Source organism: Vicugna pacos, chromosome 20 (genome assembly GCF_048564905.1).
Source record: "Vicugna pacos chromosome 20, VicPac4, whole genome shotgun sequence".
Classification (NCBI taxonomy): domain Eukaryota; kingdom Metazoa; phylum Chordata; class Mammalia; order Artiodactyla; family Camelidae; genus Vicugna; species Vicugna pacos.
This window is the reverse complement of record NC_133006.1, coordinates 5,743,245-5,767,232: the sequence shown is the minus strand read 5'-3', so window position 1 is coordinate 5,767,232 and position 23,988 is coordinate 5,743,245.

Genomic DNA, 23,988 nt, shown 5'->3' with positions numbered 1-23,988 from the left:
TGCCATGAAGATGTCAGAGTTTTGTACAGAGGGCTGGAGTTCTGGAAAGATGGCAGCTTGAATGCGTTCCTCCTCACTGTTGCTGCCAGCCCAGCACAGCGCCCTCTCTGAGCCACTATATATATACACACATACATACATACATATATGTATTTTAAAAAAGGGATAGTGGCAACTGTCAGGAAGAGAAAAGCATGCTGTGAGGTCAGAGCGTGAGCTGGGAAAGTCAGATGAACCAGAAAAGATGAGAAGGCACCCTTTCAAATGGAGCAGATTCACACTCGACATACATTTGTTAACTTATGTGCTCTGCACTGTTCCAGGACACAGCAGAGGACAAAACAGCCAAAAATGTACCCTCATGGGGCCAAGGTGTCGCAGGTCAATTTGTTCTGTGTCCAACCTGCTTGAGTGTGAACGTCCCAGCGAGGCACCCAAAAGGGGAGGGAGATTTGTTCATTTTGCAAATATGTACTGACCATTTCAGAGACTGCCCAGAATTTTGCTGGGTGCTGGGGGTGGGGTAGGGTGGAGCGCATCCTGGCTTTGTAGAGCCCATGATCCATGGGGCAGAGCCACGTATGCACTCACACATTTGCAGCTCAGTGTGTGGGTAGAACACGCAAGGGGCCCTGGGGACCCAGAGGCTGTGGGGCTGTCGGGAGTCAGCTGCTGCCTGGAAATAGAGTTGGTGATCTTGCAGAATCGTGATGGGAACTGAGTCAGCATCAGGTAGTTCATTAGCGTGGGTTTAAGATTCTGCCTGTGGAGCAGATACCTAAGGTTAGCTGACCCTGTGTCTGCTCTCCCAGCACCATTGCCTCAGGACATTTTAATTTTTCTCTCTCTCTCTCTTCCAGTTTATTGGCATGCAGGACTGTATCAATTTAAGATGTATGGCATAATGATCTGACTTACATACATCACGAAATGAGGACCATAATAGGTTCAGTGAACATCCATCACCTCATATAAATATAATATTGAATGAGATGCAGTGAGAATCCGAGATCTGCTCTCCTGACAACTTTCGTATATAACATGCAGCAGTGTTGGTTATATTTATCATGTTGTACTTGACACTTACTTATCTTATAACTGGGAGTTTGTGTCTTTGATTGCCTTCCTCCAATTCCCACTCCCCCTACCCTTTGCCTCTGGTAACCACAAATCTCATCTCTTTTCCTATGAGTTTGTTTGTTTTTGAAGTGCAATTGACTCACAACACCATGTTAGTTCCTGTTACACAACAGTGATTCGGTACTTCCGTACATTACAAAATGATCACTATGATAAGTTACCATCTGTCAACATACAAAATTATGCGTCTTACATAATTATGGACTATATTTCCCACACTGTACATTTCATCCTTTTTGGAAAGGATGACTCATTTATTTTGCAACTGGAAGGTTGAACCTCGTAATCTCCCTCAACGATTTCTCTCCTTTCCTCTGCTCCCTGCTTTCTGGCAACCACCTGTTTGTTCTCTGTATCTATGATTCTGTTTCTATTTAGTTACGTTTGTTCATTTGTTTGGTTTTTAGATTCCACGTATAGGTGAAATCATATGGCATTTGTCTTTCTCTGCTTGGCTTATTTCACTTAGCATAGTACCTGTAGGTCCACCCATCTTGTTGCAAATTGGCAAGATTTCATTATTTTTTATGGCTGAGTAATATCCCATTGTATATATGTGCCACATCTTTATCCATTCATCTATTAATGGGCACTTGGTTGCTTCCATATCTTGGCTGTTGTAAATAATGCTGCAGTGGACATAGGGGTGCATATATATTTTCAAATTAGTGTTTCTGTTTTCTCAAGATAGATAGACTGAAGTGGCATTGCTGGATCATATGGTGGCTCTATTTTTAATTTTTGGAGGAGTCTCCATACTGTTTTCCATAGTGGTGGCACCAATTTACATTCCCACCAACAGTGTACAAGGTGCCTTTTCTCCACATCCTCATCAACACTTGTTATTTCTTGTCTTTTTGATAATAGCCATTGTGACAGGTGTGAGGTGGTATCTCACTGAGATTTAGATTTGCATTTCCCTAATGATTAGTGATGTTGAGCATCTTTTCATGTCTGTTGGCCATCTATATGTCTTCTGTGGGAAAATGTCTATTCAGGTCCTCTGCCCATTTTTTTTTGATGTTGAGTTATGTGTTATCTTTGTATATGCTGGATATTAACTTCTTAAAAGTTAATAAACCAGATATATGGTTTGCAACTATCTTCTCTCATTCAGTAGGCTGCTTTTTTGTTTGTTGATATATTCCTCTACTGTGTAGAAACTTTTTGGTTTGATGTAGTTCGTTTGTTTATTTCTGTTTTTGTTTCCCATGATAGAGGAGACATATCCAAAAAAAATCACTAAGACCAACATCAAAGAACATACTGCCTATGTCTTCTTCTAAGAATTTTATGGTTTCAGGTCTTACATTTAAGTCTTTAATCCATTTTGAGTTTATTTTTGTATATGGTGTAAGAGAGTAGTCTAGTTTGAATCTTTTGCATGTAGCTGTTCAGTTTTTACAACATCATTTATTGAAAAGATTGTTTTTGCCCATTGTATATTCTTGCCTGCTTTGTCATAGATTAATTAACCACAGAAGTGTGGGTTCATTTCTGCGCTCTCTAGTCTGTTCCATTGAGCTGTGTGTCTGTTTTTGTGCCAGTACCATACTGTTTTGATGACTGTAGCTTTGTAGTATGGTTTGAAATCAGGGAACACGATACCTCCACTTTTGTTCTTCTTTCTTATGATTGTATTGGCTATTTGAGGACTTCTGTGTTTCAATACAAATTTTAGAATTATTTGTTCTAGTTCTGTGAAAAATTCCATTTGTATTTTGATAGGGATTGCATTGAATCTGTAGATTGCCTTGGATTGTATGGTCATTTTTATTATTCTCTCAATATTTATTCTCCCAATCAATGAGCACAGTATATCTTTCCATCTGTTTGTGTCATTTTCAATTTCTTTAATCAGTGTCAGTTTTCTGAGTACAGGTCTTTTACCTCCTTAGTTAGATTTATTCCCAGGTATTTTATTCTAATGGATGCAACTGTAAATGGGATTGTTTCCTTTATTTCTCCCTTATAATTCATTGTTAGCATATAGAAATGCAACAGATGTCTGTATATTAATTTTGTATCATGCAACTTTATTGAATTCATTGATGAGTTTTTAGGTAACAAATTTAGGATTTTCTATGTATATATCATACCATCTGCAAACTGTGACAGTTTTTCCACACATTTGTATTATTTTGAATGCAAGCTATTAGTATTGACAGATATTTTATAAAGTCAACTCTTTATATTCTAATTTGTAACTTTAATGTTTTGACAGGAGCCATGTCCTAAAATGTCTCATTAACAAAATCACATAAGTATCCATGACATCCTGAGGGATACAATATAATATTAAATAGGACACAATGTACCTATGTTATTTTTTTCTTTATGTTCTCCAAGGTTTGAAGGGTACTGCAGGGAGAAGCGGAGCTGTAGATAAGGGAGTGTCTTCAGCCAGGAAAGGATCCATGAAGTGGGTGGGAAAGGGTATCAGAATTTAGGGTAGGAAGAGGAGGCCCTCATTGTGAACCAAGAGTCAGACCTGAAGGCCCCTTTTATTGCCAGGTGCGTGCGGGGGACTGTGCTGGGTCCCCAGGCAGGGCCTGATACATGCATTACAGACGGTAACAGACGGTTACAGATGGTAACAGACGGTACAGACGGTTGTGACTGCCTGTCGCGTTTGTTCTGCTGCCCAGAAGGGTTAAATTATCATCTGTGAAACCTAACGCCAACTCACTGAAGCCACAGTACTAGACTTTTAGCTTCCAGAATGGTTTAAAATCTTTCAAGTCCCGTCTCAAGAAGAACTTGACTAGGGAGGTATATCTCAGTGGCAGAGGGCATGCTTAGCATGTACAAGGTCCTGGGTTCAATCCCCAGTACCTCCATCGAGTAAATAAACCTAATTACTTCCCTCTTCCAAAACAGAAAAAAAAAAAAGAAAAGAGGAAGGACTGGAACTTGTAAAGATTTTTATATGGGGGAAACCACATGTTAGGGCTGGAAAATCTTACTGCTTCCTTGACTGGTTTTTTCTCTCTCTGTCTCTCTAACTTCTGGAAACTGCATTCCCTAGGTCTGGGAGGAAAAGTTAATCTCCGCTTCTCTCCTCTGCAATTTCCAGAGAGAGTAGTTGGCTTTTAAGCTGTAGGGAAACAGTTTAGGGAAATACTGGAGAACTTTCTGTCAGCATTTTGAACACGGAAACCTTTTGTGGGTGAGTAACTGCAGTGCCCTTAGGAGAATTTCCAGGAATTTGTGACTGTTGGATTCACCTACCCCAGGCAAGATGCAGTCATCCCCTTTCTGGAGAACTATATGACTAGACAGAGGTAAATTTCTCTTCGCACATAGGGACTTAGGGGAAGATGGGGTGGGCTCAAGGGGAAGTAATGAATATGATGAATGAAATTAGCATCATTCAAAAAAATGTTTGAGGCTGGACTCAGTGCCAGGCCTGTGCTGAGCTCCAAAGTGGACAGTGACACAGAGCTGTGTCCTCAGGGAGCTGGCCGACAAGTGGGTGAGACATTTCCATGTGCAGCTGGAGCTGACTGGGTGTCAGGGAAGGTCTGAGCTGAATCCCGAGGGAGGGGTCCTTGATCAAGGGAAGGCATGGGGAAAGGGCGTTCACACTGCAGACCGTGCTATACACACGAGGTGGGCTGGGGCCTGCGGGTGGCTCAGGATGACCAGCAAGGAAGCAGAAGATGAGCTGAAGAGGGAGGCAGAGCCCAGCTGTCATGAGGTCCCTCATCCTCTGCCCTGAGACAGCCCTCATCTCCTCCAGGGAGATGGCGGGGTGAGGGTGGGGGTGGGGGGAGGTCCTGGGTGAGACGGTGAGCTTTCGCAAGGCTTCATTTCTTTCATATTTATATTTTCTCTTACGAAATTAAAAAATTCTCATTGGAGAAAAGTTGAAAGTGAGCAATGTGGAAAGAGAAATGCAAAATCTTGAATCCGACCACACAGATAACAGTCGCTGTCTGTTTTGGTGTATTTGGTACGTAACTTTGGACATGTCTGTGATCATTTTTTAGATAAAGTGATGTTTTCCCGTTTTCCTTAATATGAATTCCAGGACACATCCTTGCTTTCTATTCTTTTTAGTAATACAATTAAAAATGTGAAATTGTGTTAGAGTCACAGATGATTTCTGAGGGCCGCGCAAGGGTTCTGGCGCGTCCTTCACCCAGCTCTTCCCAACATTAGCATTTTTATTTCAATCCCTCACTCATCTCTCCATCAACATGTATTTACCTCCCTCATATTTCCACTAAGTTTTCTAAAATGACTGATAACTAAACTGGAACACTGGCCTGTAGAACTGTGGATGTTCCCAGCCTGAAACATCATTGTCCTGGGAGTCTCCTGGAGTCACCACACACCCACCTGGAGGAGCGGGAATCGTGGGGAAAGCAGTGAGGGGTGGGGCCGGGCTCCTGGCGGATATGGGACTCCGGACGTGCTGCCTGGCCTGGTAGGAGAGCCATGAACATTGCTTCCAGATGAATTCTCACAAAGATGGTGATGAGTGATCTGCAGCTGTTTCTCCTTAGAGTTGAGAAAAGTAATAAAGCAGAGTGTCTGCATGGTCTCGGGCAGTTTAAGCCCTGAATCTGATCCAGCCTTCACTGGCATTGCTCAAAGCCAATATGAAATGATTTAGGATCTATTCTGAAGTCCTGGGTTAAATCACTTGGTCCTCACACATCATCCAAGGAAAACATCAAGTCCTGGAGGAAATCATCACTCATGATGGAAACAGACTGTCGCTAAGCCTCAGTCCTGGACCTTCTGGTCCTTCCTTTTCACCATCCAGTGTGACGTCTTCCTTTAAAACACCCTGAGCCCTTATTTGTTCTCTTGGGGTCGTTTTCATGTTATGCTATGTGTGTGTCTGTGTATTTATTATATTGTACATTTTTTGAGAGGAAGCTGGAACATTTTTATTTAATTTTTGCATATTGCACAGTGCTCAGCACAGCACCTCGGTATTACGTGCTAAATAAAACTTTCATCATTTAAATTTATTGTCTCTATACCCTCTCTCTTGGAGAAGTCATGGAGTCTCACAGCTTCAATGAAAATGTTTTAGTACGTACATTTAATACATCAATTCTGGGATCTCCAACTGCTTCCTGACTAGTTTTACTTTAATCATCTAATTTCACTGCCAATTGCAAAAGGCTAATATTGAAATAATCCCCTCTTTCAGTTTCTTCCTGGGATGGGCTGAATTGTGTCTCCTTCAGATTCCAATGTTGGAGGCCCAACCCCTAGTACCTCGGAATGTGGCTATATTTGGAGACAGGGTCCTTGAAGGGGTGAATAAAGCAAAATGAGATTCCATAGGTAGGACCTCATCTCCTATGACTGGTGTCCCTGTGAGAAGAGGAGATTAGGACACAGACAAGCACAGACAGAGGAGACGGCGGTTTACAGGCAAGGAGAGAGGCCTCAGAAGAACCAACCCTGCCGACACCTCAGTTTTGGACTTTTTGCCTGCAGAACGGTGAGGGAATACATTTCTTCCTGAGTCCAGCCAGTCTGCGGTATGCTTTGGCGGCTCAAGCAAATGAACGCACATCCTCCAGCTGGTTTCCCAGTGCACCTCCAGTCCTGCGCCCGCCAGCGCACCCTCAGGCACGCACGGCTGGAGGTCTCTTTCCCAGTTCCTCTTATCATCACTAAGCATCGTTTTGCACTTTCTTCCCCTGCACTGGCACTGCTGCTGTCGATCCTCAGTGTTGATTTGATCCTGATTTAATAGCCGTAACACGTTTCTCTTTCTACACGGACCTTGGTCTCCGATTTCTCTCTTATGATATGTGCCTATATGTACTCTGAGTGCAACTCACACTGGATGGCTGATGTTGGACCACATCTGTCGCTGCCTCTCCTGGGAGCGCCCTTTCTTCTCTTCTCCATGGGCTAGTAATTCGTGGATCCGGACATGTAAGGACATGCCTTCTTGCTAACCACGCATCTGACCTCTACTTTTGATGTTGGTGTATGTCCTTGACGCCCTAATCTCAGCCTCCTCGTTTGCCTTTTGTTCTTTTTCACACTAGCTATAATCTAAAGTGTTAAATTACTATTGCATACCCCCGTAACCAAACAGGTGCTTCTCCATGATTAACATAGGGGCATATTAAGAGTTTTGGGTTTCATCTCAGTCTTTGAGAGAGTCCTATAACTCTTTTTTTCAACTTCAACTCTAAAGTGAGGATAACAGTTTAATTTCACTAGAGTATCATGAAGAAAAATACATGAAATATGTTAAAGACGTGTAAGGCCCTAAGACAGCAAGGTTCTGTGTCATCTGTTGCTGTTGGTTCTCTTGAAATTTCCCACACAGCCTTTTATTGCCACTGATGGTGTCTTCCCCAGCGCCTGGGAACCTCTTTGCGAGCCCAGATCGTGCGTCATGAGTGACTCTGCTTAAGGAGATTTGTGGTAGTTTATTTCACAAAGATATAGGGGCGCGGGGCAAACTCCCTCTGCAGGAAGAAACGCTTGAAGATAAAGACAGTTGAAGCCAAAAGTAAAATTCTATTCAGGAGACGATTTCAACTAATGGACATTATACACCCTGTGGGTAAGTGTGTTTTCCTAACACATCCGAATGTCGGATAAGATGAGTCAGCTGCACTTTGCTGCCGAGTTTAGTGTCTGTGGTAACTCCTGGCAGGCACACTTGAAGGCTGTACAGCTCAAAAGCTATTCATCACGGGTTAGGGGTGGAAAGGGACAGACTGGGAGTTCAAAATTTGTAGATACTGACAGGCATATGTAGACTAGATAAAGAAGATTATACTGTATAGCACAGGAAAATATATACAAGATCTTGTGATTGCTCACAGCAGAAAAAAATGTGACAATGAATATATGTATGTTCATGTATAACTGAAAAATTGTGCTGTACATTGGAATTTGACATGACATTGTAAAATGACTATAACTGAATAAAAAATGTAAAAAAAAATGGGTAACAATAAAGGGTATGTCTTATAGTGAAAAAAAAGGCAATTAAAAAAAGCTATTCATCACACTGCTAACATGTGTGTCATTAAAAGTTAAAGATGTCATCTGTATTCTGATTTTAAGTACCTTTTGTGTGTTGTTAATTACCCAAGTAATACTTGTACACATTTTTGTTGTGTCTAGTTTAAACGATTATCAAAATACACAGTGAAATATTAAAGTTTCCCTCCATTACATCTCATTCATCCAATCTCACTTTTCCACCTGTAGGCCAATTTTAACCAAAAACAACCCCAAAATAAAGATTGAGTACAAGTAAGCTATCAATATTAAAATATCCTATAAAGATGACAGATAAGTAATTTTTAACAAATGGTCCAACTTTCAAGAAGGTAATTTGGCAAAAACATCAAAATGCCAACATGCATATTCTTTGACTCAGCAATTTCAGTTCAAAGAAATAGGCCATTATACAAAGATGACTACAGAATGAAAAGAAGAATATTCATTGCAATGTAGTTAGTACTAGTGAAAATCTAGACGTGATTTAATGTAAGGAAATTGGTTAAATATATTATGGTATAGTCATTCAACAAGTAACATAGAGTCATTAAAGATGACGTAGTGCTACATTTATTGATAGGAAGAGAGGTCCACAATATGTAACTAAATGAGCAAAGGCAGACGCAAAGGGCTTTATAAAGTATGATCACATTTATAAATATTTATATGTAAATATACATGTATAAGCCCACATTATACATATATAAATAAACTTTAAGCATTTATGTAAATCCATTAAAAATACATGGAGGCACAGGCGGCCAAGATGGTGGAGTAGGAAGACCCTGAACTCACTTCCTCCCATGGGCACACCAAAATTACAACTACTTACAGAGCAACTATCTATGAAATGACTGAAGACCAGCAGAAAAGACTCTCCACAGTTAAAGACATAAAGAAGGAACCACAATGAGATAGGTAGGAGGGCTGGAGACGTGGTCTAGTTGAGACTGACACCTTCGGGGAGGTGATGTACAAATGGGAGGGCTATCATAGTTGCAGAGTTTCTCCCCAGGGAGCAAGGGGTCTGAGCCCCACGCTGAGCTCCTTAGCCCAGGGGTTCTAATTGGAGGATGAGCTCACAGAACACTTGCTTTGAAAACCAGCGGGGCTTATGTTTGGAGAGCTGGAGGCATGTAAGAAACAGAGACCCTGCTCTCAAAGGGCATGTTCAAAATCTGACACACTTTCCAGTTCCAAAAACTGAAGAGTAAGGAATGCTTTCGAGCTCATTCTAGGACAGCATTACCCTGATACCCAAATCAAAGACACCACAGAAAAATAAAATTACAGGCCAATATCATTGATGAACAAAGATGCAAAAACCCTCAACAAAATGTTACCAAGTGAATTCAACAATATATTAAAAGGATTATACACCATGATCAAGTGGAATTCATCCCAGGGATGCAAGGATGGTTGAACATCTGCAATTCAAACAACACAAAGCACCATATTAAGAAATTGAAGAATAAAAATCACATGATCATCTCAATATATGCAGAAAAATCTTTTTACAAAATTCAACATCCATTTATGATAAAAACTCTCAAAAAAGTAGGTATAGAGGAAACACACCTCAACATAATAAAGGCTATATATGACAGACATACAGCCAGCATGATACTCAATGGTGAAAAGCCAAAAGCATTTCTTCTAAGACCAGGAGCAAGACAAAGATGTAGACTCTTGCCACTTTTATTCAACATGGTACTGGACGTTGTAGCTACAGCAATCAGACAAGAAAGTGAAATAAAAGGAATTCAAATTGGAAAGGAAGAAGTAAAACTGTGACTGTTGGCAGATGACATCATACTGCCCATAGAAAATCTTAAAGATACTCTCAAAAAATGATTAGAACTAATAATTAAATTGAGAAAAGTGGCAGGATACACAATTAATATTCAGAAAATTGTTGCATTTCTATTCACTAACAATGAATTATCAGAAAAAGAAATTAAGAAAACAACCTCCAATATCTTGTAGTAATGTATAATGGAAAAGAATATGAAAAGGAATATATATATATATATTCCTTTTATATATATATATATATATTTGACTGAAACATTATGCTGTACACCAGAAACTGACACATTGTAAACTAATATACTTCAATTAAAAAAAAGAAAACAATCTCAGTTATAATTGTATCAATAAGAATAAAATACCTAGGAATGACTCTAACTAAGAAGATAAAAGACCTGTACTCAGAAAACTATAAGACCCTGATGAAAGAAATTGAAAATGACATAGATATATGGAAAGATACACTGTGTTCATGGATTGGGAGAATTAATAGTGTTAAAGTCACTATACTACTCAAGGCAATCTACAGTTCAGTTCAAGCCCTATCAAAATAACAATGGCACCAATGGCATTTTTCACAGAACTAGAACAAATAATTCTAAAATTTGTATTGAAACACAGAAGACCCTGAGTAGCCAAAGTAATCTTGAGAAAGAAGGACAAAGCCCTGATTTCAAACTACACTACAAAGCTACAGTAATCAAAACAGCATGGTACTGGCACAAAAACAGACACACAGATCAATGGAACAGAATAGAGAGCCCAGAAATGAACCCACACTTACATGGTTAAGTTAACATATGACAAAGGAGGCAAGAATATTACAATGGGGGAAAAGACAGCCTCTTCAATAAATGGTGTTGGGAAAACTGGACAGCTACCTACAAAAGAATCAAACTGGACTACTTTCTCACACCATGTACAACAACAAAAAAAAACCTTAAAATGGATAAAAGACTTAAATGTAAGACCTGAAATCATTAAACTCCTAGAAGAAAACATAGGCAGTTTTCTCTTTCATGTTGGTCTTAGGATTATTTTTTTGGATATGTCACCTCCCTCAAGGGAAACAAAAGCAAAAATAAACAAATGGGACTACCTCAAGCCAAAAAGTTTTTACACAGTGAAGGAATCTATCAACAAAACAAAAAGTGGCCTACTGAATGGGAGAAGATATTTGCAAAGAATATCTGATAAGGAGTTAATATTCAAAACATACTAAGAACCCATCCAACTCAACATCAAAAAAACAAATAACCAGATTTAAAAATGAACAGAGACCTACATAGGCATTTTTCCTAAGAAGACATACAGATGGCCAGAAGGTATGTGAAAGGTTGCTCTTCATCACTAATCATCAGGGAAATGCAAGTCAAAACCACAATGAGATGTCACCTCACACCCATCAGAATGTCTATTATGAAAAAGACAACAAATAACAAATAAAGGATGTGGAGAAAAGAGAACCCTTGTGCACCACTATGGGACTGTAAATTGATGCAGGCACTATGTAAGACAGTATGGAGTTTCTTAAAAAATTTAAACTAGAATTGCCATGTCATCCAGCAATGTCACTTCTGGGTATTTACCCGAAGGAAAAATCTCCACTAATTTGAAAAAATAAATGCACCCCAATATTCATTGCAGCATTATTAACAATAGCTAAGGTATGGAAGGAATCTACGTGTCCATTATAGATGAATGGATAAGGAAGATGTGACACACATATATATATAACGAATATTACTCAGCCATAGCAAATTATATCCTCCCATTTGTGACAACATGGATAGCTCTAAAGGGTATTACGTTAAGTTAGTCAGACAGAGAAAGGCAAATACCATGTGACCTCACTTATGTGTGGAATCTAAGAAACAAAACAGAGTTATATACACAGAGGATAAATAGGTGGTTGCCCGGGGTCGGGGAGGCGAGTGAAATAAGGGAAGCGATTAAGGGGTACAAACCTCTTGTTATATAGCAGATAGTCTCAGGGGTGTAATATACAGCATAAGGAATATGGTCAATAATATTGCAGTAGCTTTGTATAGGGACAGATGGTTACTAGAATTAAGTAGTGATCACTTCATAATGTATGCAAATATCAAATCACTATGTAATATACCTGAAACTAACACAATATTGTGTGTCAACTATAATTCAATCAGAAAATGCATGGGAGTGAAATACAATAATTTAATAGTAGTTATTTCCAGGTGGTAGACTGTTAGGATTTTTTAATTTTGTCATTTTTATAGCAACTTAATTTTTATAATAAAGACATATCACCTTTATAATCAAAAACAGAAGAAACTCTTACTTTTTTTGTTTTAAAAAATTAGTAGAATTCTAGTTTAAACAATTTCCCTTAAGTCGTCTATTCAAGAGTTGTTTGTTTCTTCCCCCAGCTGGTGTGTGGAAATGCTGCCAACATTTCCGGTGCCAATAATTCCCTCTACACATCAAATACATCTCCATTCTGAAGCAAGACTATCTTTTATCAACAAGAAGTGGATTTTGTAAAAATAACAGTTCGGATGGGGAACATCTGATCCAGGGCGTAGAGATTTAGCCAGCAGCATACTGCCATTTTATTTTGGAGTGAATTAGTCTACATTAATTCTAAAGAAAAAGAGCTCTAAATTTCTTTTCTGCCAAAAGAAATACTTGGCATGAGAAAAGGCCAGTTATATATTTGGTTGATAGCATGTCGTGGTTAGAATGATAAATCCTTAGCTTTGTTCTTAATGAACTGACTGATTTTAGGGAAATGAGAAGAAAGTGCTTGGGGTGGGGGATAAAAGAAAACACACATTTTGCAGACACTGACAGAAGGACTATTTCTCTCCTTGCTTTTCTTCTCTTCTGGGTGGCAATTCTTATTTGCCAAAATCCTGGGCTCATCACATGAACAGATCCACAGGCACCTTGACTCCTTATGGTTACCGGGGGAAAGGGGTGGGAAGGGATAAACTGGGGAGTTCCAGATTTGCAAATGTTAACCACTATATATAAAAATAGATTAAAAAACACATTTCTTCTGTATAGCACAGGGAACTATATTCAATATCTTGTAATAACTTTTACAATGAAAAAGAATATGGCTAAGACATAGATACATACATATAAAATGTGTTAGTGATCAAAGTATTATCTTGATCTCTCAAAGTCATAACTACTAAACACATTTTCTTAATATTTTGTAAATCCATTAGGGTTAATGGATGTTCTAAACAACCTTGAGCCATTTAGAAGCCTGCTTTTAAGTAACAACCTTGTTTCCTTGTTTATCTCCCACAAAATAAATATTCCAAAGGCCTGGTACTTCCATCCCTAAGCCAATACGTTCTGGAAATAACTCAGTCATAAAAGCCCATTATCTCTAATTCAAACAAAATAATTACTGGGGCAGAAAGTAACAGTCGATTTTAAAATGTTAAATTGATTTAAAATTTCTAACTTGTTAGAAGTGTTTTAAATGACTGTGGGAAGCATTTATCCTGAGTAGCATTGTAAATCAAAAGGTTTATGGGTAACCTTAATTCTGATTAGATTTCCTCAAACTTGAGTAATGGAAAGAAGCCCTTAAAAGGAAGAAATTATTGGGGCTACCCAGAGTTGATGTACACCATTTTGACATTGTTGTCTTGTTGTGATAGTGTGTAGAGCTTAGATGTGCAGAGCTAAGATGCCCACAAAAACCTCAGTCCCTTTACATGTTAAACACCAACAAAATTGTAAAGTTGATACAATTCTGGTGAACAATATTAACTTAATTTGCTAGATGATATTTTGTTGAAATTAAAGAGCATATGTTGAGGTTAATTCTAGAAAGATCTAGTCACTTGTTTACTTAATGTTTTTCACTTTGAGCACAGTGGACCATCATCTGAATCACTTTCATTACCACAGTTGGTTTTTCATTTCCTTATGTTTTAAGATTGAGTTTGTTTTAACCACCACAGTTGATTGGCGGACCACGTAAGTTAATTGTTCACTGCAATACCGGAGAGAAAAATTTAGGAATGACACCAACTGAAAAATCCTTCATTCTAGGATGACTTCTATATATATGGTGTGTGGACATGATTACTTTTTAAAAAATCCTTTTAAGCTTATCATTAAAAAAATGGAAGGAAAAATGGAACGGGGAAAAAAAAATAGAAATTATAGTTGAATGGAAGAACCCCAGTGATTCAACTGCTTTGAGAAATCCTGGGTTAGATCACATAAAGGGAATTACCATGAAAACTATAATGTGCTCCATAAATGCTTGTACTTTTATTACTAGGAAACAAATAAAGTTGGAAAAGTCTGGAGCTAATATAATATAAAAAAATTGGATTAACTCTACATAGTAGACAGAAAATTCCCACAGTGAAGTTCATTAAATTGAGTTTCCAGGAAAACAGCTGCTCCTTATCCTTCCCTGGAAAGGGGGCAAAACAACCTAATTCTTTCATAAATCTACTCTGGGGAAGCCTGATCTTGGGTCTGGGAGTGGCCTGTGTGGCCTGAGTGTGTGGGCTAGGTGAGGAGGAGGTGGGGTTGCACGTCCCCATGAAAGAGGCTGGAGCATTTGGTTTGGGGTGACCGCATGTGCCTTAGGAAGGCCCCTTTCCTGTCCTTACAATGACCCCGGACATTGCTCCTGGGACACTGAGATCAGTCAGGGTGAGGCAGATTTCTTTTTATTTTTAAATTTCCACTTTCTGAAATGTTAAAACCATTTTCTAGCTGAGAACGCTAAGCTTTCGGACGTGATGAGCTGTTGGCTTGTCAAGTTGGAATTAAATCTTGGCCTCACACCTGGATCGTATTGACACCTACTTCAGTTTCCTAAAACCAAGCCAGCTGAGAGAAAATATTTTGATGGGGAATTTCAATGGGAAAGCCAAAGTCTAGAGTGAAAACACATCTCCTGCGAAGGATTACGTCATAAAGCATTTGAGACCCATCTGGAATCGGGGATAAATTCAGAAGAGTTCAGTTCAGTTCAGCAGACAGCTCTGGAGTCTCTGTTCTGTGCTGGGGACAGGGGCAGGAATGCAGGTGGCTTGGTGTCCAGGAGCTCAAGGGCTACTAACCGGTGTCATATTAAAAATCTAAATATTCAGAGGAGTTTGGGCCCAAAGAACAATGCTGCCAAGATCTAGGTGAATTCATGCAAAATAACCAATTCATTTTAGAAGTTCCCATTAGCAGGCTGCACGGACAGTACATGGACAATGCCATCAGTGACAGAGCATGTAACAAATTGTGTCTGAGGGTCATTCCTTGATTATTTACATTCTTTTCTTATGCCCCCTTCCTTTTAATACCGAAAGATGATTCTAAATTGATGGGTCTAGCTCAGTGACTCCAGTCAGCTTAAATTTAAATAGAGAGGAATAAGGGACATTCTACTGAAATGTTAGGCCCCAAATTGGGTTGTGTGCTGATCTAAAATAGATATTTCTTACAATCTTTGGATGCTCTGAATGATTAGTACTGTAATAAAACACAGTACTAATGAAGAATGTGCTGGCATCAATAATTAGTACTGTCAGTGAAATAAATTCTGCCCAAAATTAATCTGGCATGGAGCAATAGAATGCCTAAAGTTATGGTACATAGGAAGTTATCCATAACTGGTAAGTGGTGCTCGTAAATACCAGTGTTGAAAATACTTTCACACGGCTAATCCGAGGTCAGATTTTTTTTCCGTGCTCTTGACTAGTCTCCTGTTTGTATAAACAGCACCAGGAGTAAACGGCTTTACTAGATACTATGTTCATTGTGAATTCAATCCACACCCATTTCCCCTCCACCCCCAGACTCAGTTACCACACAGATAAACTCAAAGCAGAAGTACTGGGGTAAGCCCCGTATAGTACCTATCCCACGTCTGCTCCTTCCACCCTGGGCTGATTCAGGATTCTGTGCTCTGGTCCAGACTCTGTAGCTCGAGTGAGAGGGTCAGGCTAGTACTCTACCTCCTCACTGCTCCCTGCAGGTGTCTCCAGGTGCTCAGTGCGGGGAGCTCAGGCCATCACCCTCCAGGTCATTGTAGCAAGGGGTGGATTACAGTGCCACGTGGGGGTGAGGATCTGGGCAAGGGTGGTGAGTGTCAGTACAAAGCACCTGTGGATGTGGGCAACTGAGTAGTTCAGAGACAAGGGAGACAGGTGGACAGGAGGAGGGCTTGGGGTGCCAGGCGACTGGTTCCAGGACCTCGGGCAGAAGGCAGGGGACCTCAGATGTGAACATTTGACTGCAGGAAATCCCCACACCTTCTGCTGACTGTCCATGCTCTGAAACCTCAGTCCCTCCTATGGCGTCAGACCTGTCTTGGGTACAACAGGAGAGAAGGAAGAGGACATAAGGGTTTGGAGGGCGGGAAGTGGGGATGAGGTGTGGGGTGGAGGGAGTAGGAAATGGGAGTGAAAACTACACCAAAAATTTCCCAAAGGGATTCTGAGAGGAGGATGACTGATCATGCTCTCCTGTTCCATGTCCCTGCTGGTTATTCCTTTCCTTTTTAAATTTCCACTACACACACACATACTGCTTAAAGAAGAATGTTAAAAGGAAAGTTCATGTACTCGCTGTTGAGCATAAGCACCGGAATACCAGAACCTCCATTCGAAGCGCCACGTGTCCCCAACAGCGTGCCCTCTCCCCTCCCCGCAGAGTTAACCACTGTCTTGAACTTGTGTAAATTTCTCTCTTGCTTTTCTGATCATTTCCCTCTGCAGTATGTATCCCTGAACAATATATTATTTCACTTTTTTTTTAAAGCTTTCATATAAATGCTGACTTGTATCCGTAAGGGTCCAACAAGAGACAGATGGTTCTTTGCAGCAACGTGGATGGATCTGGAGATGATCATACTGAGTGAGGTAATTCAGACAAAGACAAATATCATATGATAGCACTTGTAGGTTATAGGAATCTAAAAAAATGACACAAATAAACTTACTTACAAAATGGAAACAGACTCACAGACACAGAAAACAAACTTGTGGTTACCAAAGCGGGGAGATGGGGAGGGAGGGACAGATTAGGAATTTGGGATTAGCGGATACAAACTACTATATATAAAATACCTAAACAACAAAGACCTACTGTATAGCACAGGGAACTATACTCAATATCTTATAATAACCTATAATGAAAAAGAACATGAAAAAGAATATATATATAACTGAATCACTATGCTGTACACCAGAAACCAATACAACATTGTGAATCAATGATATTTCAATTAAAAAAAAAAAAGAAAGAGGCTGATGGCACACTCAAAACAGGCTAATTCAACAGTGGTTTTTTGCAGACTATTTACAAAGGTGTGGGAGCAGGGAACCATATGGATGGACAGTGCGATCAAGAAGGGCTTCAGTGAAGTCAGCATGTGACTGTGTGGAGAACTGAAAGGAAAAGGGAAGGGAGTCCTTTTGAATTGGGCACCTTGAGGTGAGCAGTGACAGGATGAGGGACACAGGCAGCCCTGAGGGGAGGCAGCTGGGGGTCCTCATTGTCTCACCTTCTTCTCTCCTTCCCACCTCCTGCTGGGGCTCTAGAATTGCCTTTAGAAGTTCTGGAAGTAGACAGCATAGAAGGGCGATTCACATAGGCCAGGAGCAGGGTCAAGAGTGAGTGTGTGTGGTGAGGGGTGGAACTGAAGATATCTGGCACGTAGATGCAGTCTCCTGGGATGTGCTTCTTCAGTTAACACTATGTTTTTGAGACTCATCAGTGTTGATGTGTTTCACTGTAGTTCACTCAGTCTTACTGTTGTTTTGTATATTCCACTGTGTGAATCTGAGACAGGCTGCAGTACTTGCACCTGGACAAATGTCTCCTGGAGCAACAGAACACAAAGAAACTATGAGGGATTAAAATTAACCATGTGCACGCACAATTGGGGCAAATAATGAACATCAAGATACAAAAAGACCAAAAACCCAACTGCCATTTCTGAGGTGCCAGGAGCAAAAGCAGGGGACTGGGCATGATCCCTGCACACAGCCCCACCGAGGGGGTCGGCCGGCGTCCTAAGCCACCCCTCTGGCTCCACCCCTCCCTCACCCCATCTAAGGGACCAGCTCACCCCAAATCGGGGAGCAAGCCTGTTACTTGTTTTTGCTCCCTCTTACCGCAGCATGAGTCCCAGTGAAGCCTCGCCTGAACTTCTCATCTGGCCTCTCATCAATTTCTATTGATTAAGGAGTCCAAGAACCCTGGCCGGTAACAAATGGACTGTAATTTATTTACCATTTTCCTGATGTTGGGTAGTTTCCAGTGTTTTACTGTTTTAATGTTGCTATGAGCATTCTTGTCAGTGGTTTTTGATGTCTATGTACTAAACTGTCTCTAGAGAATGTACTCAGAGTAAAACTACTCTAACTGGGACAAAGAATCCAATTTATTGGATGAGGCCAAATTGTTTCCAAAGTAGTTTCATCAACTCATACTTCTACTGGCAGTATACGAGTTCCTAGTCAACACGGTATTTTTAGATTAAAAAATCTTTGTTCATCTGGTGGGTGTACAATATTCATCTCATTCTGAGTTTAATTTGCATTCCCCCAATTACTAATGTGGTTGAATGCATTTTCATACTTTGATTGGTCATTCATTTCCCATGTTGTGAAACATTCGTTTAGGGTTTTTTTTTTTTTTTGCCCTCTTTTCTATTGTGTGTTTACCTTTCTCTTATTGCTTATATTCTGATAACAACCCCATGTTAATTCTTTCTGACAATTTTTCTCAACTTTCAGATCATTTAAAATATGCATGTTTATGCGCTTTTGAAAGTTAAGTTTTTAATTTTAATGTACTTAACGTTATCAAAACTTTTTTTAATTTGTGCTTTTAAAAAAGAAAGTGTGTTAAAATATATATAGCACAAAATTTACCATTTTAAAGCGCACAATTAAGTATATTCACATTGTCGTGCAGCCATCTTCACTATCCGTCTTCCTGTTTGTGCTTTTAAAAAATGGTTTCTTTAAGAAATTCTTTGCTACATCAAGACTATCTATATATGTGTTCTAAATTCTTAGTTTTGCCATTCACATTTAAGTCATTAAATCATCTGGAATTGATTTTTGATTATAGGGGGAGGTAGGAAATACTTTCCCCCCACAGCCAATGGTTCCAGCACCATTTAGAACTGCCATCTTTTCTCTGTTGATTTGTAGGTGGACCTGTCATATACTAGGCTGCTTCACAGCTGTGGGTCCATTTCTGGGTTCCTTGTACTGTTCCAGGGGTTGGTTTGTCTATTCCTAGACCAATATCCTATTGTCTTAAATACTGTGGAGTTATGATAAGCCTTCCATCTGCCTGAAATGCTCGTCTCCTAAAGATGCACATGACTAAATCCTTTATTTTCTGCTGGTCTCTGCTTCAGGGTTGTGTTCTTAACCAGCCTTTCCTGGCTACCCTTTCTAATATATCAGTACCTCCTCTAAAATCTTAATATCCTCTTCCCCTGTTTATTTCCCAGTCTAGCATTTCTTATTCAATACAGTAATGCATACAGTTCTCTTGTTTATTCTTTCTCTTTCCCACTAGATTATAAGGTTTATGAGGGCAGAGATTTTGGCTGTTTCATCACTCTTGTACCCCAGGCACAGAAGACCTTGTCTGGCACTTAGCAGGCATTTGATTACTATTCCTGGAACAAGTTACGTGATGTTGATATATAGAAGGGCACCCCTCCCTCTTTGTACTTCCCTTTAAGATACGCTTTATCTCTAGTTCTCTTGCTTCTTGATGTTAGACTAATAAAAGCAATTTGAAAGAAAGGGAAAAAGAACAAAGTTTCAGGTTTCCCAGAGGTGGGTAGTGAAATAGAAAAGGGTGGGAGGATCAGGGTGGACAGAGTTGGACTGACACACAGTTTAGCCCTGGCAGCCAAGACGCGTATAAATCGCAGGCTCCAAGCCCACAACCAGAGTCTGGGTAAGAGTGCTTTAGCTTTTATGGGCTGGCTATTCTGCTGAAGATGCCTCCTGTTCCCGTTTTTCACAGAGGGCGGGCAGAGCTGGCAGGACCTACAGTTTATAGTGTCCTCACTGGGTGAGGAAACTTACCAGGCCTTTGGGTTTTAAGGGGACACACCCTGCAAGCGTGGCAATGACCATCTCGGCTGTGCGTGTGACCCACGACCGGCCAGGACTCCTGGAGCTGGAGTCGTCTAAGGGTGAAAGCTCGGTGGGGCAGTCTGCCGGCGGCTGGGTAGCACGGGGGCAGGCCTGGAATTGAGCAGTGATGATTCACGGAAATTCCCTCAGAGAAGGTACTCTGGGCTTTATTCCAGGCCAAACTGGGGAGCCAAGTCATTCTGGAAGGAATGTGTACAACGTTTTCAGATGAGGACTTGAAGTTTTATAGGCTGGAATCATATTTGATTCAAACCATCTGTTGACCATCAAGCTGAACCCATCACTTTTTTCCCTCCATCTCTTACATCAGCTCAGGATAATAAATATTTACTGAGGGCCCATGGAGTGCCACCAGGCACCAGGGTTATAAAGGTGAATGACACAGTGGTCCTTGTTTTTGAGACGGTTATGGTCTTGTGGAAGTAAAAGCTATATGTTTATATGTGTTTCCTCTCCCTGATTGTAAGGTTGGGGGTCTGTAATTTATATATAATTTATATCACAGTTGCCCAGAGCTGGTCAGTCCATTTTTGTTGATGAAATAAACATATGGAGGGCTTCCAGTGATTTATCAAGTATGGCTCTCCAGTTGTACAGCATTGTTGTTCATTCTTGGTATTGTGGTATGTAGATTTCGTATTGCAGTCACCTCTAGATACAGAGAGCCTTCTTCGCTGAGAGGCAGTGGCTAAAGCTGTGACATGAGAAAACAATAAAGATGCTAAAATAGCTGAAACAGAAAAAGGCTATTTTGTACCCCAAGAATTAAAGTAGATGATGAAAAGGCAGTTCTTAATGTGACATGCTCAGTAAGCTCTCGGTAATGTCAAACATGAGCATATTTTTCCAATTCTCTCTGAGATGGTCATAAAATTACATTCACAGCCTCATCTTTTAATTTGGAAGATACCATGGCAGGCACTTCAGGGATCAGAAAAACAGAAAAAAGAGCTTAGAATTTGGTAGTGTTTCTTAACCAGCCATACATGTATTCACAAGCCTTTTGAAAGAGTGAACAAAGTTGGTGGGTGGGTGCATTTTTCTGAGGAGTGCATTCATCAGATCATCCTGTGGCTCTTGTCCCCCAAAGATGAAGACCCTCTGTCATACGTGGGGTGTAGCTAGAGAAAGAATTATGGAGTATGGAAGTATTGAGGGTTTAAACCAGGAGCAACTCGGGTGGTATAAGCAAAGGCCCAATAGGATGGAAGAAGGTAGCAATGACGACTGACCGACCGACCGACCGACCTCGGTATTGAAGGACAGGCAGGATTCCAACAGGAGGGAGGTGGCAGGGCTCCGGAAGTGGGGAGGTCACCAGAAAGACAGACATAGTGTGGGGAGTGCAAGGCCTTCTTTGGGGAAGAGCTGGTAGTTCAATGCATAAGCTAGGGGGTGGGGAATCCATAGGCAATAAAGTCATCACATCTTGGGGCCATGCTGTGGGAAGCTTTCAAGTGTTTGCTGAATGATTAAAATAGAACTTTAAAAATACCGCCAGATGGTTCACTGTCAGTGTCTTAGCTGCCACGAATGTAAACATTTTAATGTTTCCAACAGACTGTTTTAAATTATCCAAAGAAGTGTTTAATATCAATAATTACATAGGGGCATTGACATTTATGTTTAAAGAGGACCAGTTTAAGTTGGGGAGGGTATAGGTCAAGAGGTAGAGTGCATGCTTAGCACGCAGGAGGTCCTAGGTTCAATCCCTAGTACCTCCTCTAAATAAATAAATAAATAAATAAATAAATAATAAACCTAATTACCTCTCCCTAAAAGTTGAAAAAAAAATAAAAAGGTAAAAAGAGGACCAGTGTAAGACCAGACTGAAGATACAGCCAAGAAAAGTAGAAACAAGAATAGTGCAGACATTTTAGGTGTATCTTGCACCTAAAATTTGATCAGGATGAGTAACACATGCGTAGGTTGTATAAAGGGGGTAGGAAAGGGATTGGTGCACATCTGGAGGGGAGGAGTTGCAGGGAGCAGCCTACTTGCAGAGTCAGAGGCACTGCAGAAAACTGTGTGCTCTTTTTACAAATTGGGATCATATGGCATACATAGTTTTATGTATTCTGCTGTTAGCTTTGCAGCATCCTGAATATTTTCCCAGGTCAATATTCTTCAAAAACATGTATTTTGAAAGTCTGTGTAATGTCCCATGATATGAATATATCATCATTTATTGACACCTTTTCCTTGGTTTTCACTCTTATAATAGTGTAGTGATGTTCCTTGAAATCAACAAGATTTTGGACAAATAAACATTTTTGCGTCTACTTCTGGACAGATTCACGTAAGTGAAATTATCTGGTCAAACTGTATAAATTCTTTTAGGGTTCATAATACATGTCTATAGTGCACTCCAGAATTGTAGCACGGCAATCAATTCCTACGTCAGCCCATCATCCTGTGCTTTGCTCAATACTGAGTGTTTTCATTATAAAATCTTTGCCAATTTTGTAGGGGAAATCTTCTTTGCTGCCAATATTTTTTCACACTTTATCATCAGTATTTTGTCTATGAGTTATCTGTTGTTCCTTTTCCATTTGTGTCTTATGATTTTTTTTCCGATTTAGTTTATGTAAGTTCTTGATGGTATTAGCCTTTTGAGATAATATTACGGTCAACCTTTCCCCCATTTTGATGACTGCACATTTTTTTCGTTTTTTTAGATGCACAACTTTATATTTTATAGTCAAATCTTTAGATACTTTCTTTGTAATTTATTATATTTAGATTACTTCCCTAGCCAGAGATCAGATATTCATATAACTGTTCTTATGGTCTGTGCTCCAGGATTTTTCAGGCAGTTCTCATGCTTTCTGGTGTCTTCTGCCCAGGTGATGTTAATTATCTGTCTGATACAAAGAAGGAATTAAGGTGAGGCACTGACGTCATATTAGTGGCATTGGTATAGTGTAGTGGTTAGTAGTGTGGTGTTTGGAGTCAGTCTGGCCCCACCACTTAATATGGGATCTTTGAAGTCAGTTACTTTCCCTGCTGTACAGTTTCCTTATCTGTAAAATAGGTTAATAACAGAACTTTTCTCAACTGGTTTCGGGAATAAAATGATGTGTAAATCACTTAGAACAAGTCCTGGTACAAGGTCAGCGCCAGCCAGTTTGGTCCATGCTGGGTAGGTGCTCTGAATCTTGGTTCTGTTTCAGTACAGTCTGCATGTCTAAAATCTGGAACACTGCAAAGCACTCTTCACCGTCAGTCTTCACTAGAGCGGCCCATGGCCACTTTCGTAAGCCAGACGCGCCTCCTGGAGGCCACAAGAGAAGTTTACCCCTAGTTCTGGAAAACCCTCCAGACCATAGTCGGAGAGCTGGTGTGGCTCCAGTCCGCAGCCCCAGATGCACTTTCCCCCAGCGCTTTCCACCTGCAGGACTGTACTGCCCAGAGCCTGATCTACTTTCTGCAGACTGGGAGCGATTTCTGTATGCACGTATGCGTGCATTCACTCATTCATTTTAGTTCCCTGCAGATACTCTGCGGGGAGTCCACCGCGCACGGGGCGTTGCTGGACATAGACTCTGTCCTCGTCCAAGAGAAGCAGACCACGCATCGTACGCAGATGGGCAGAATAGCCAAGACCTAGCTCCGGGTTGCTCATCTGTAAGATGAGGGCAATACGACCCACCCTACAGGCAGAGCCCCTGGCATAGAGCCGGGCGCAGTAACAGGGCCGGGGGACGCCCGCTCTCCGCCCACCACCCAGACCCGGCGACCCGATGGGTCTCTGTCAGCGCCCGACCACTTCCCGTCGGGCCGCTCCGGCGCGCGCGGACGCTCGCCGCCAGCTTTCCAGTACCCAACTGTCAACCGTCCAAAGTAGGCGACTGCACGCACGGAAGCGCAGCTAGAAACGCAC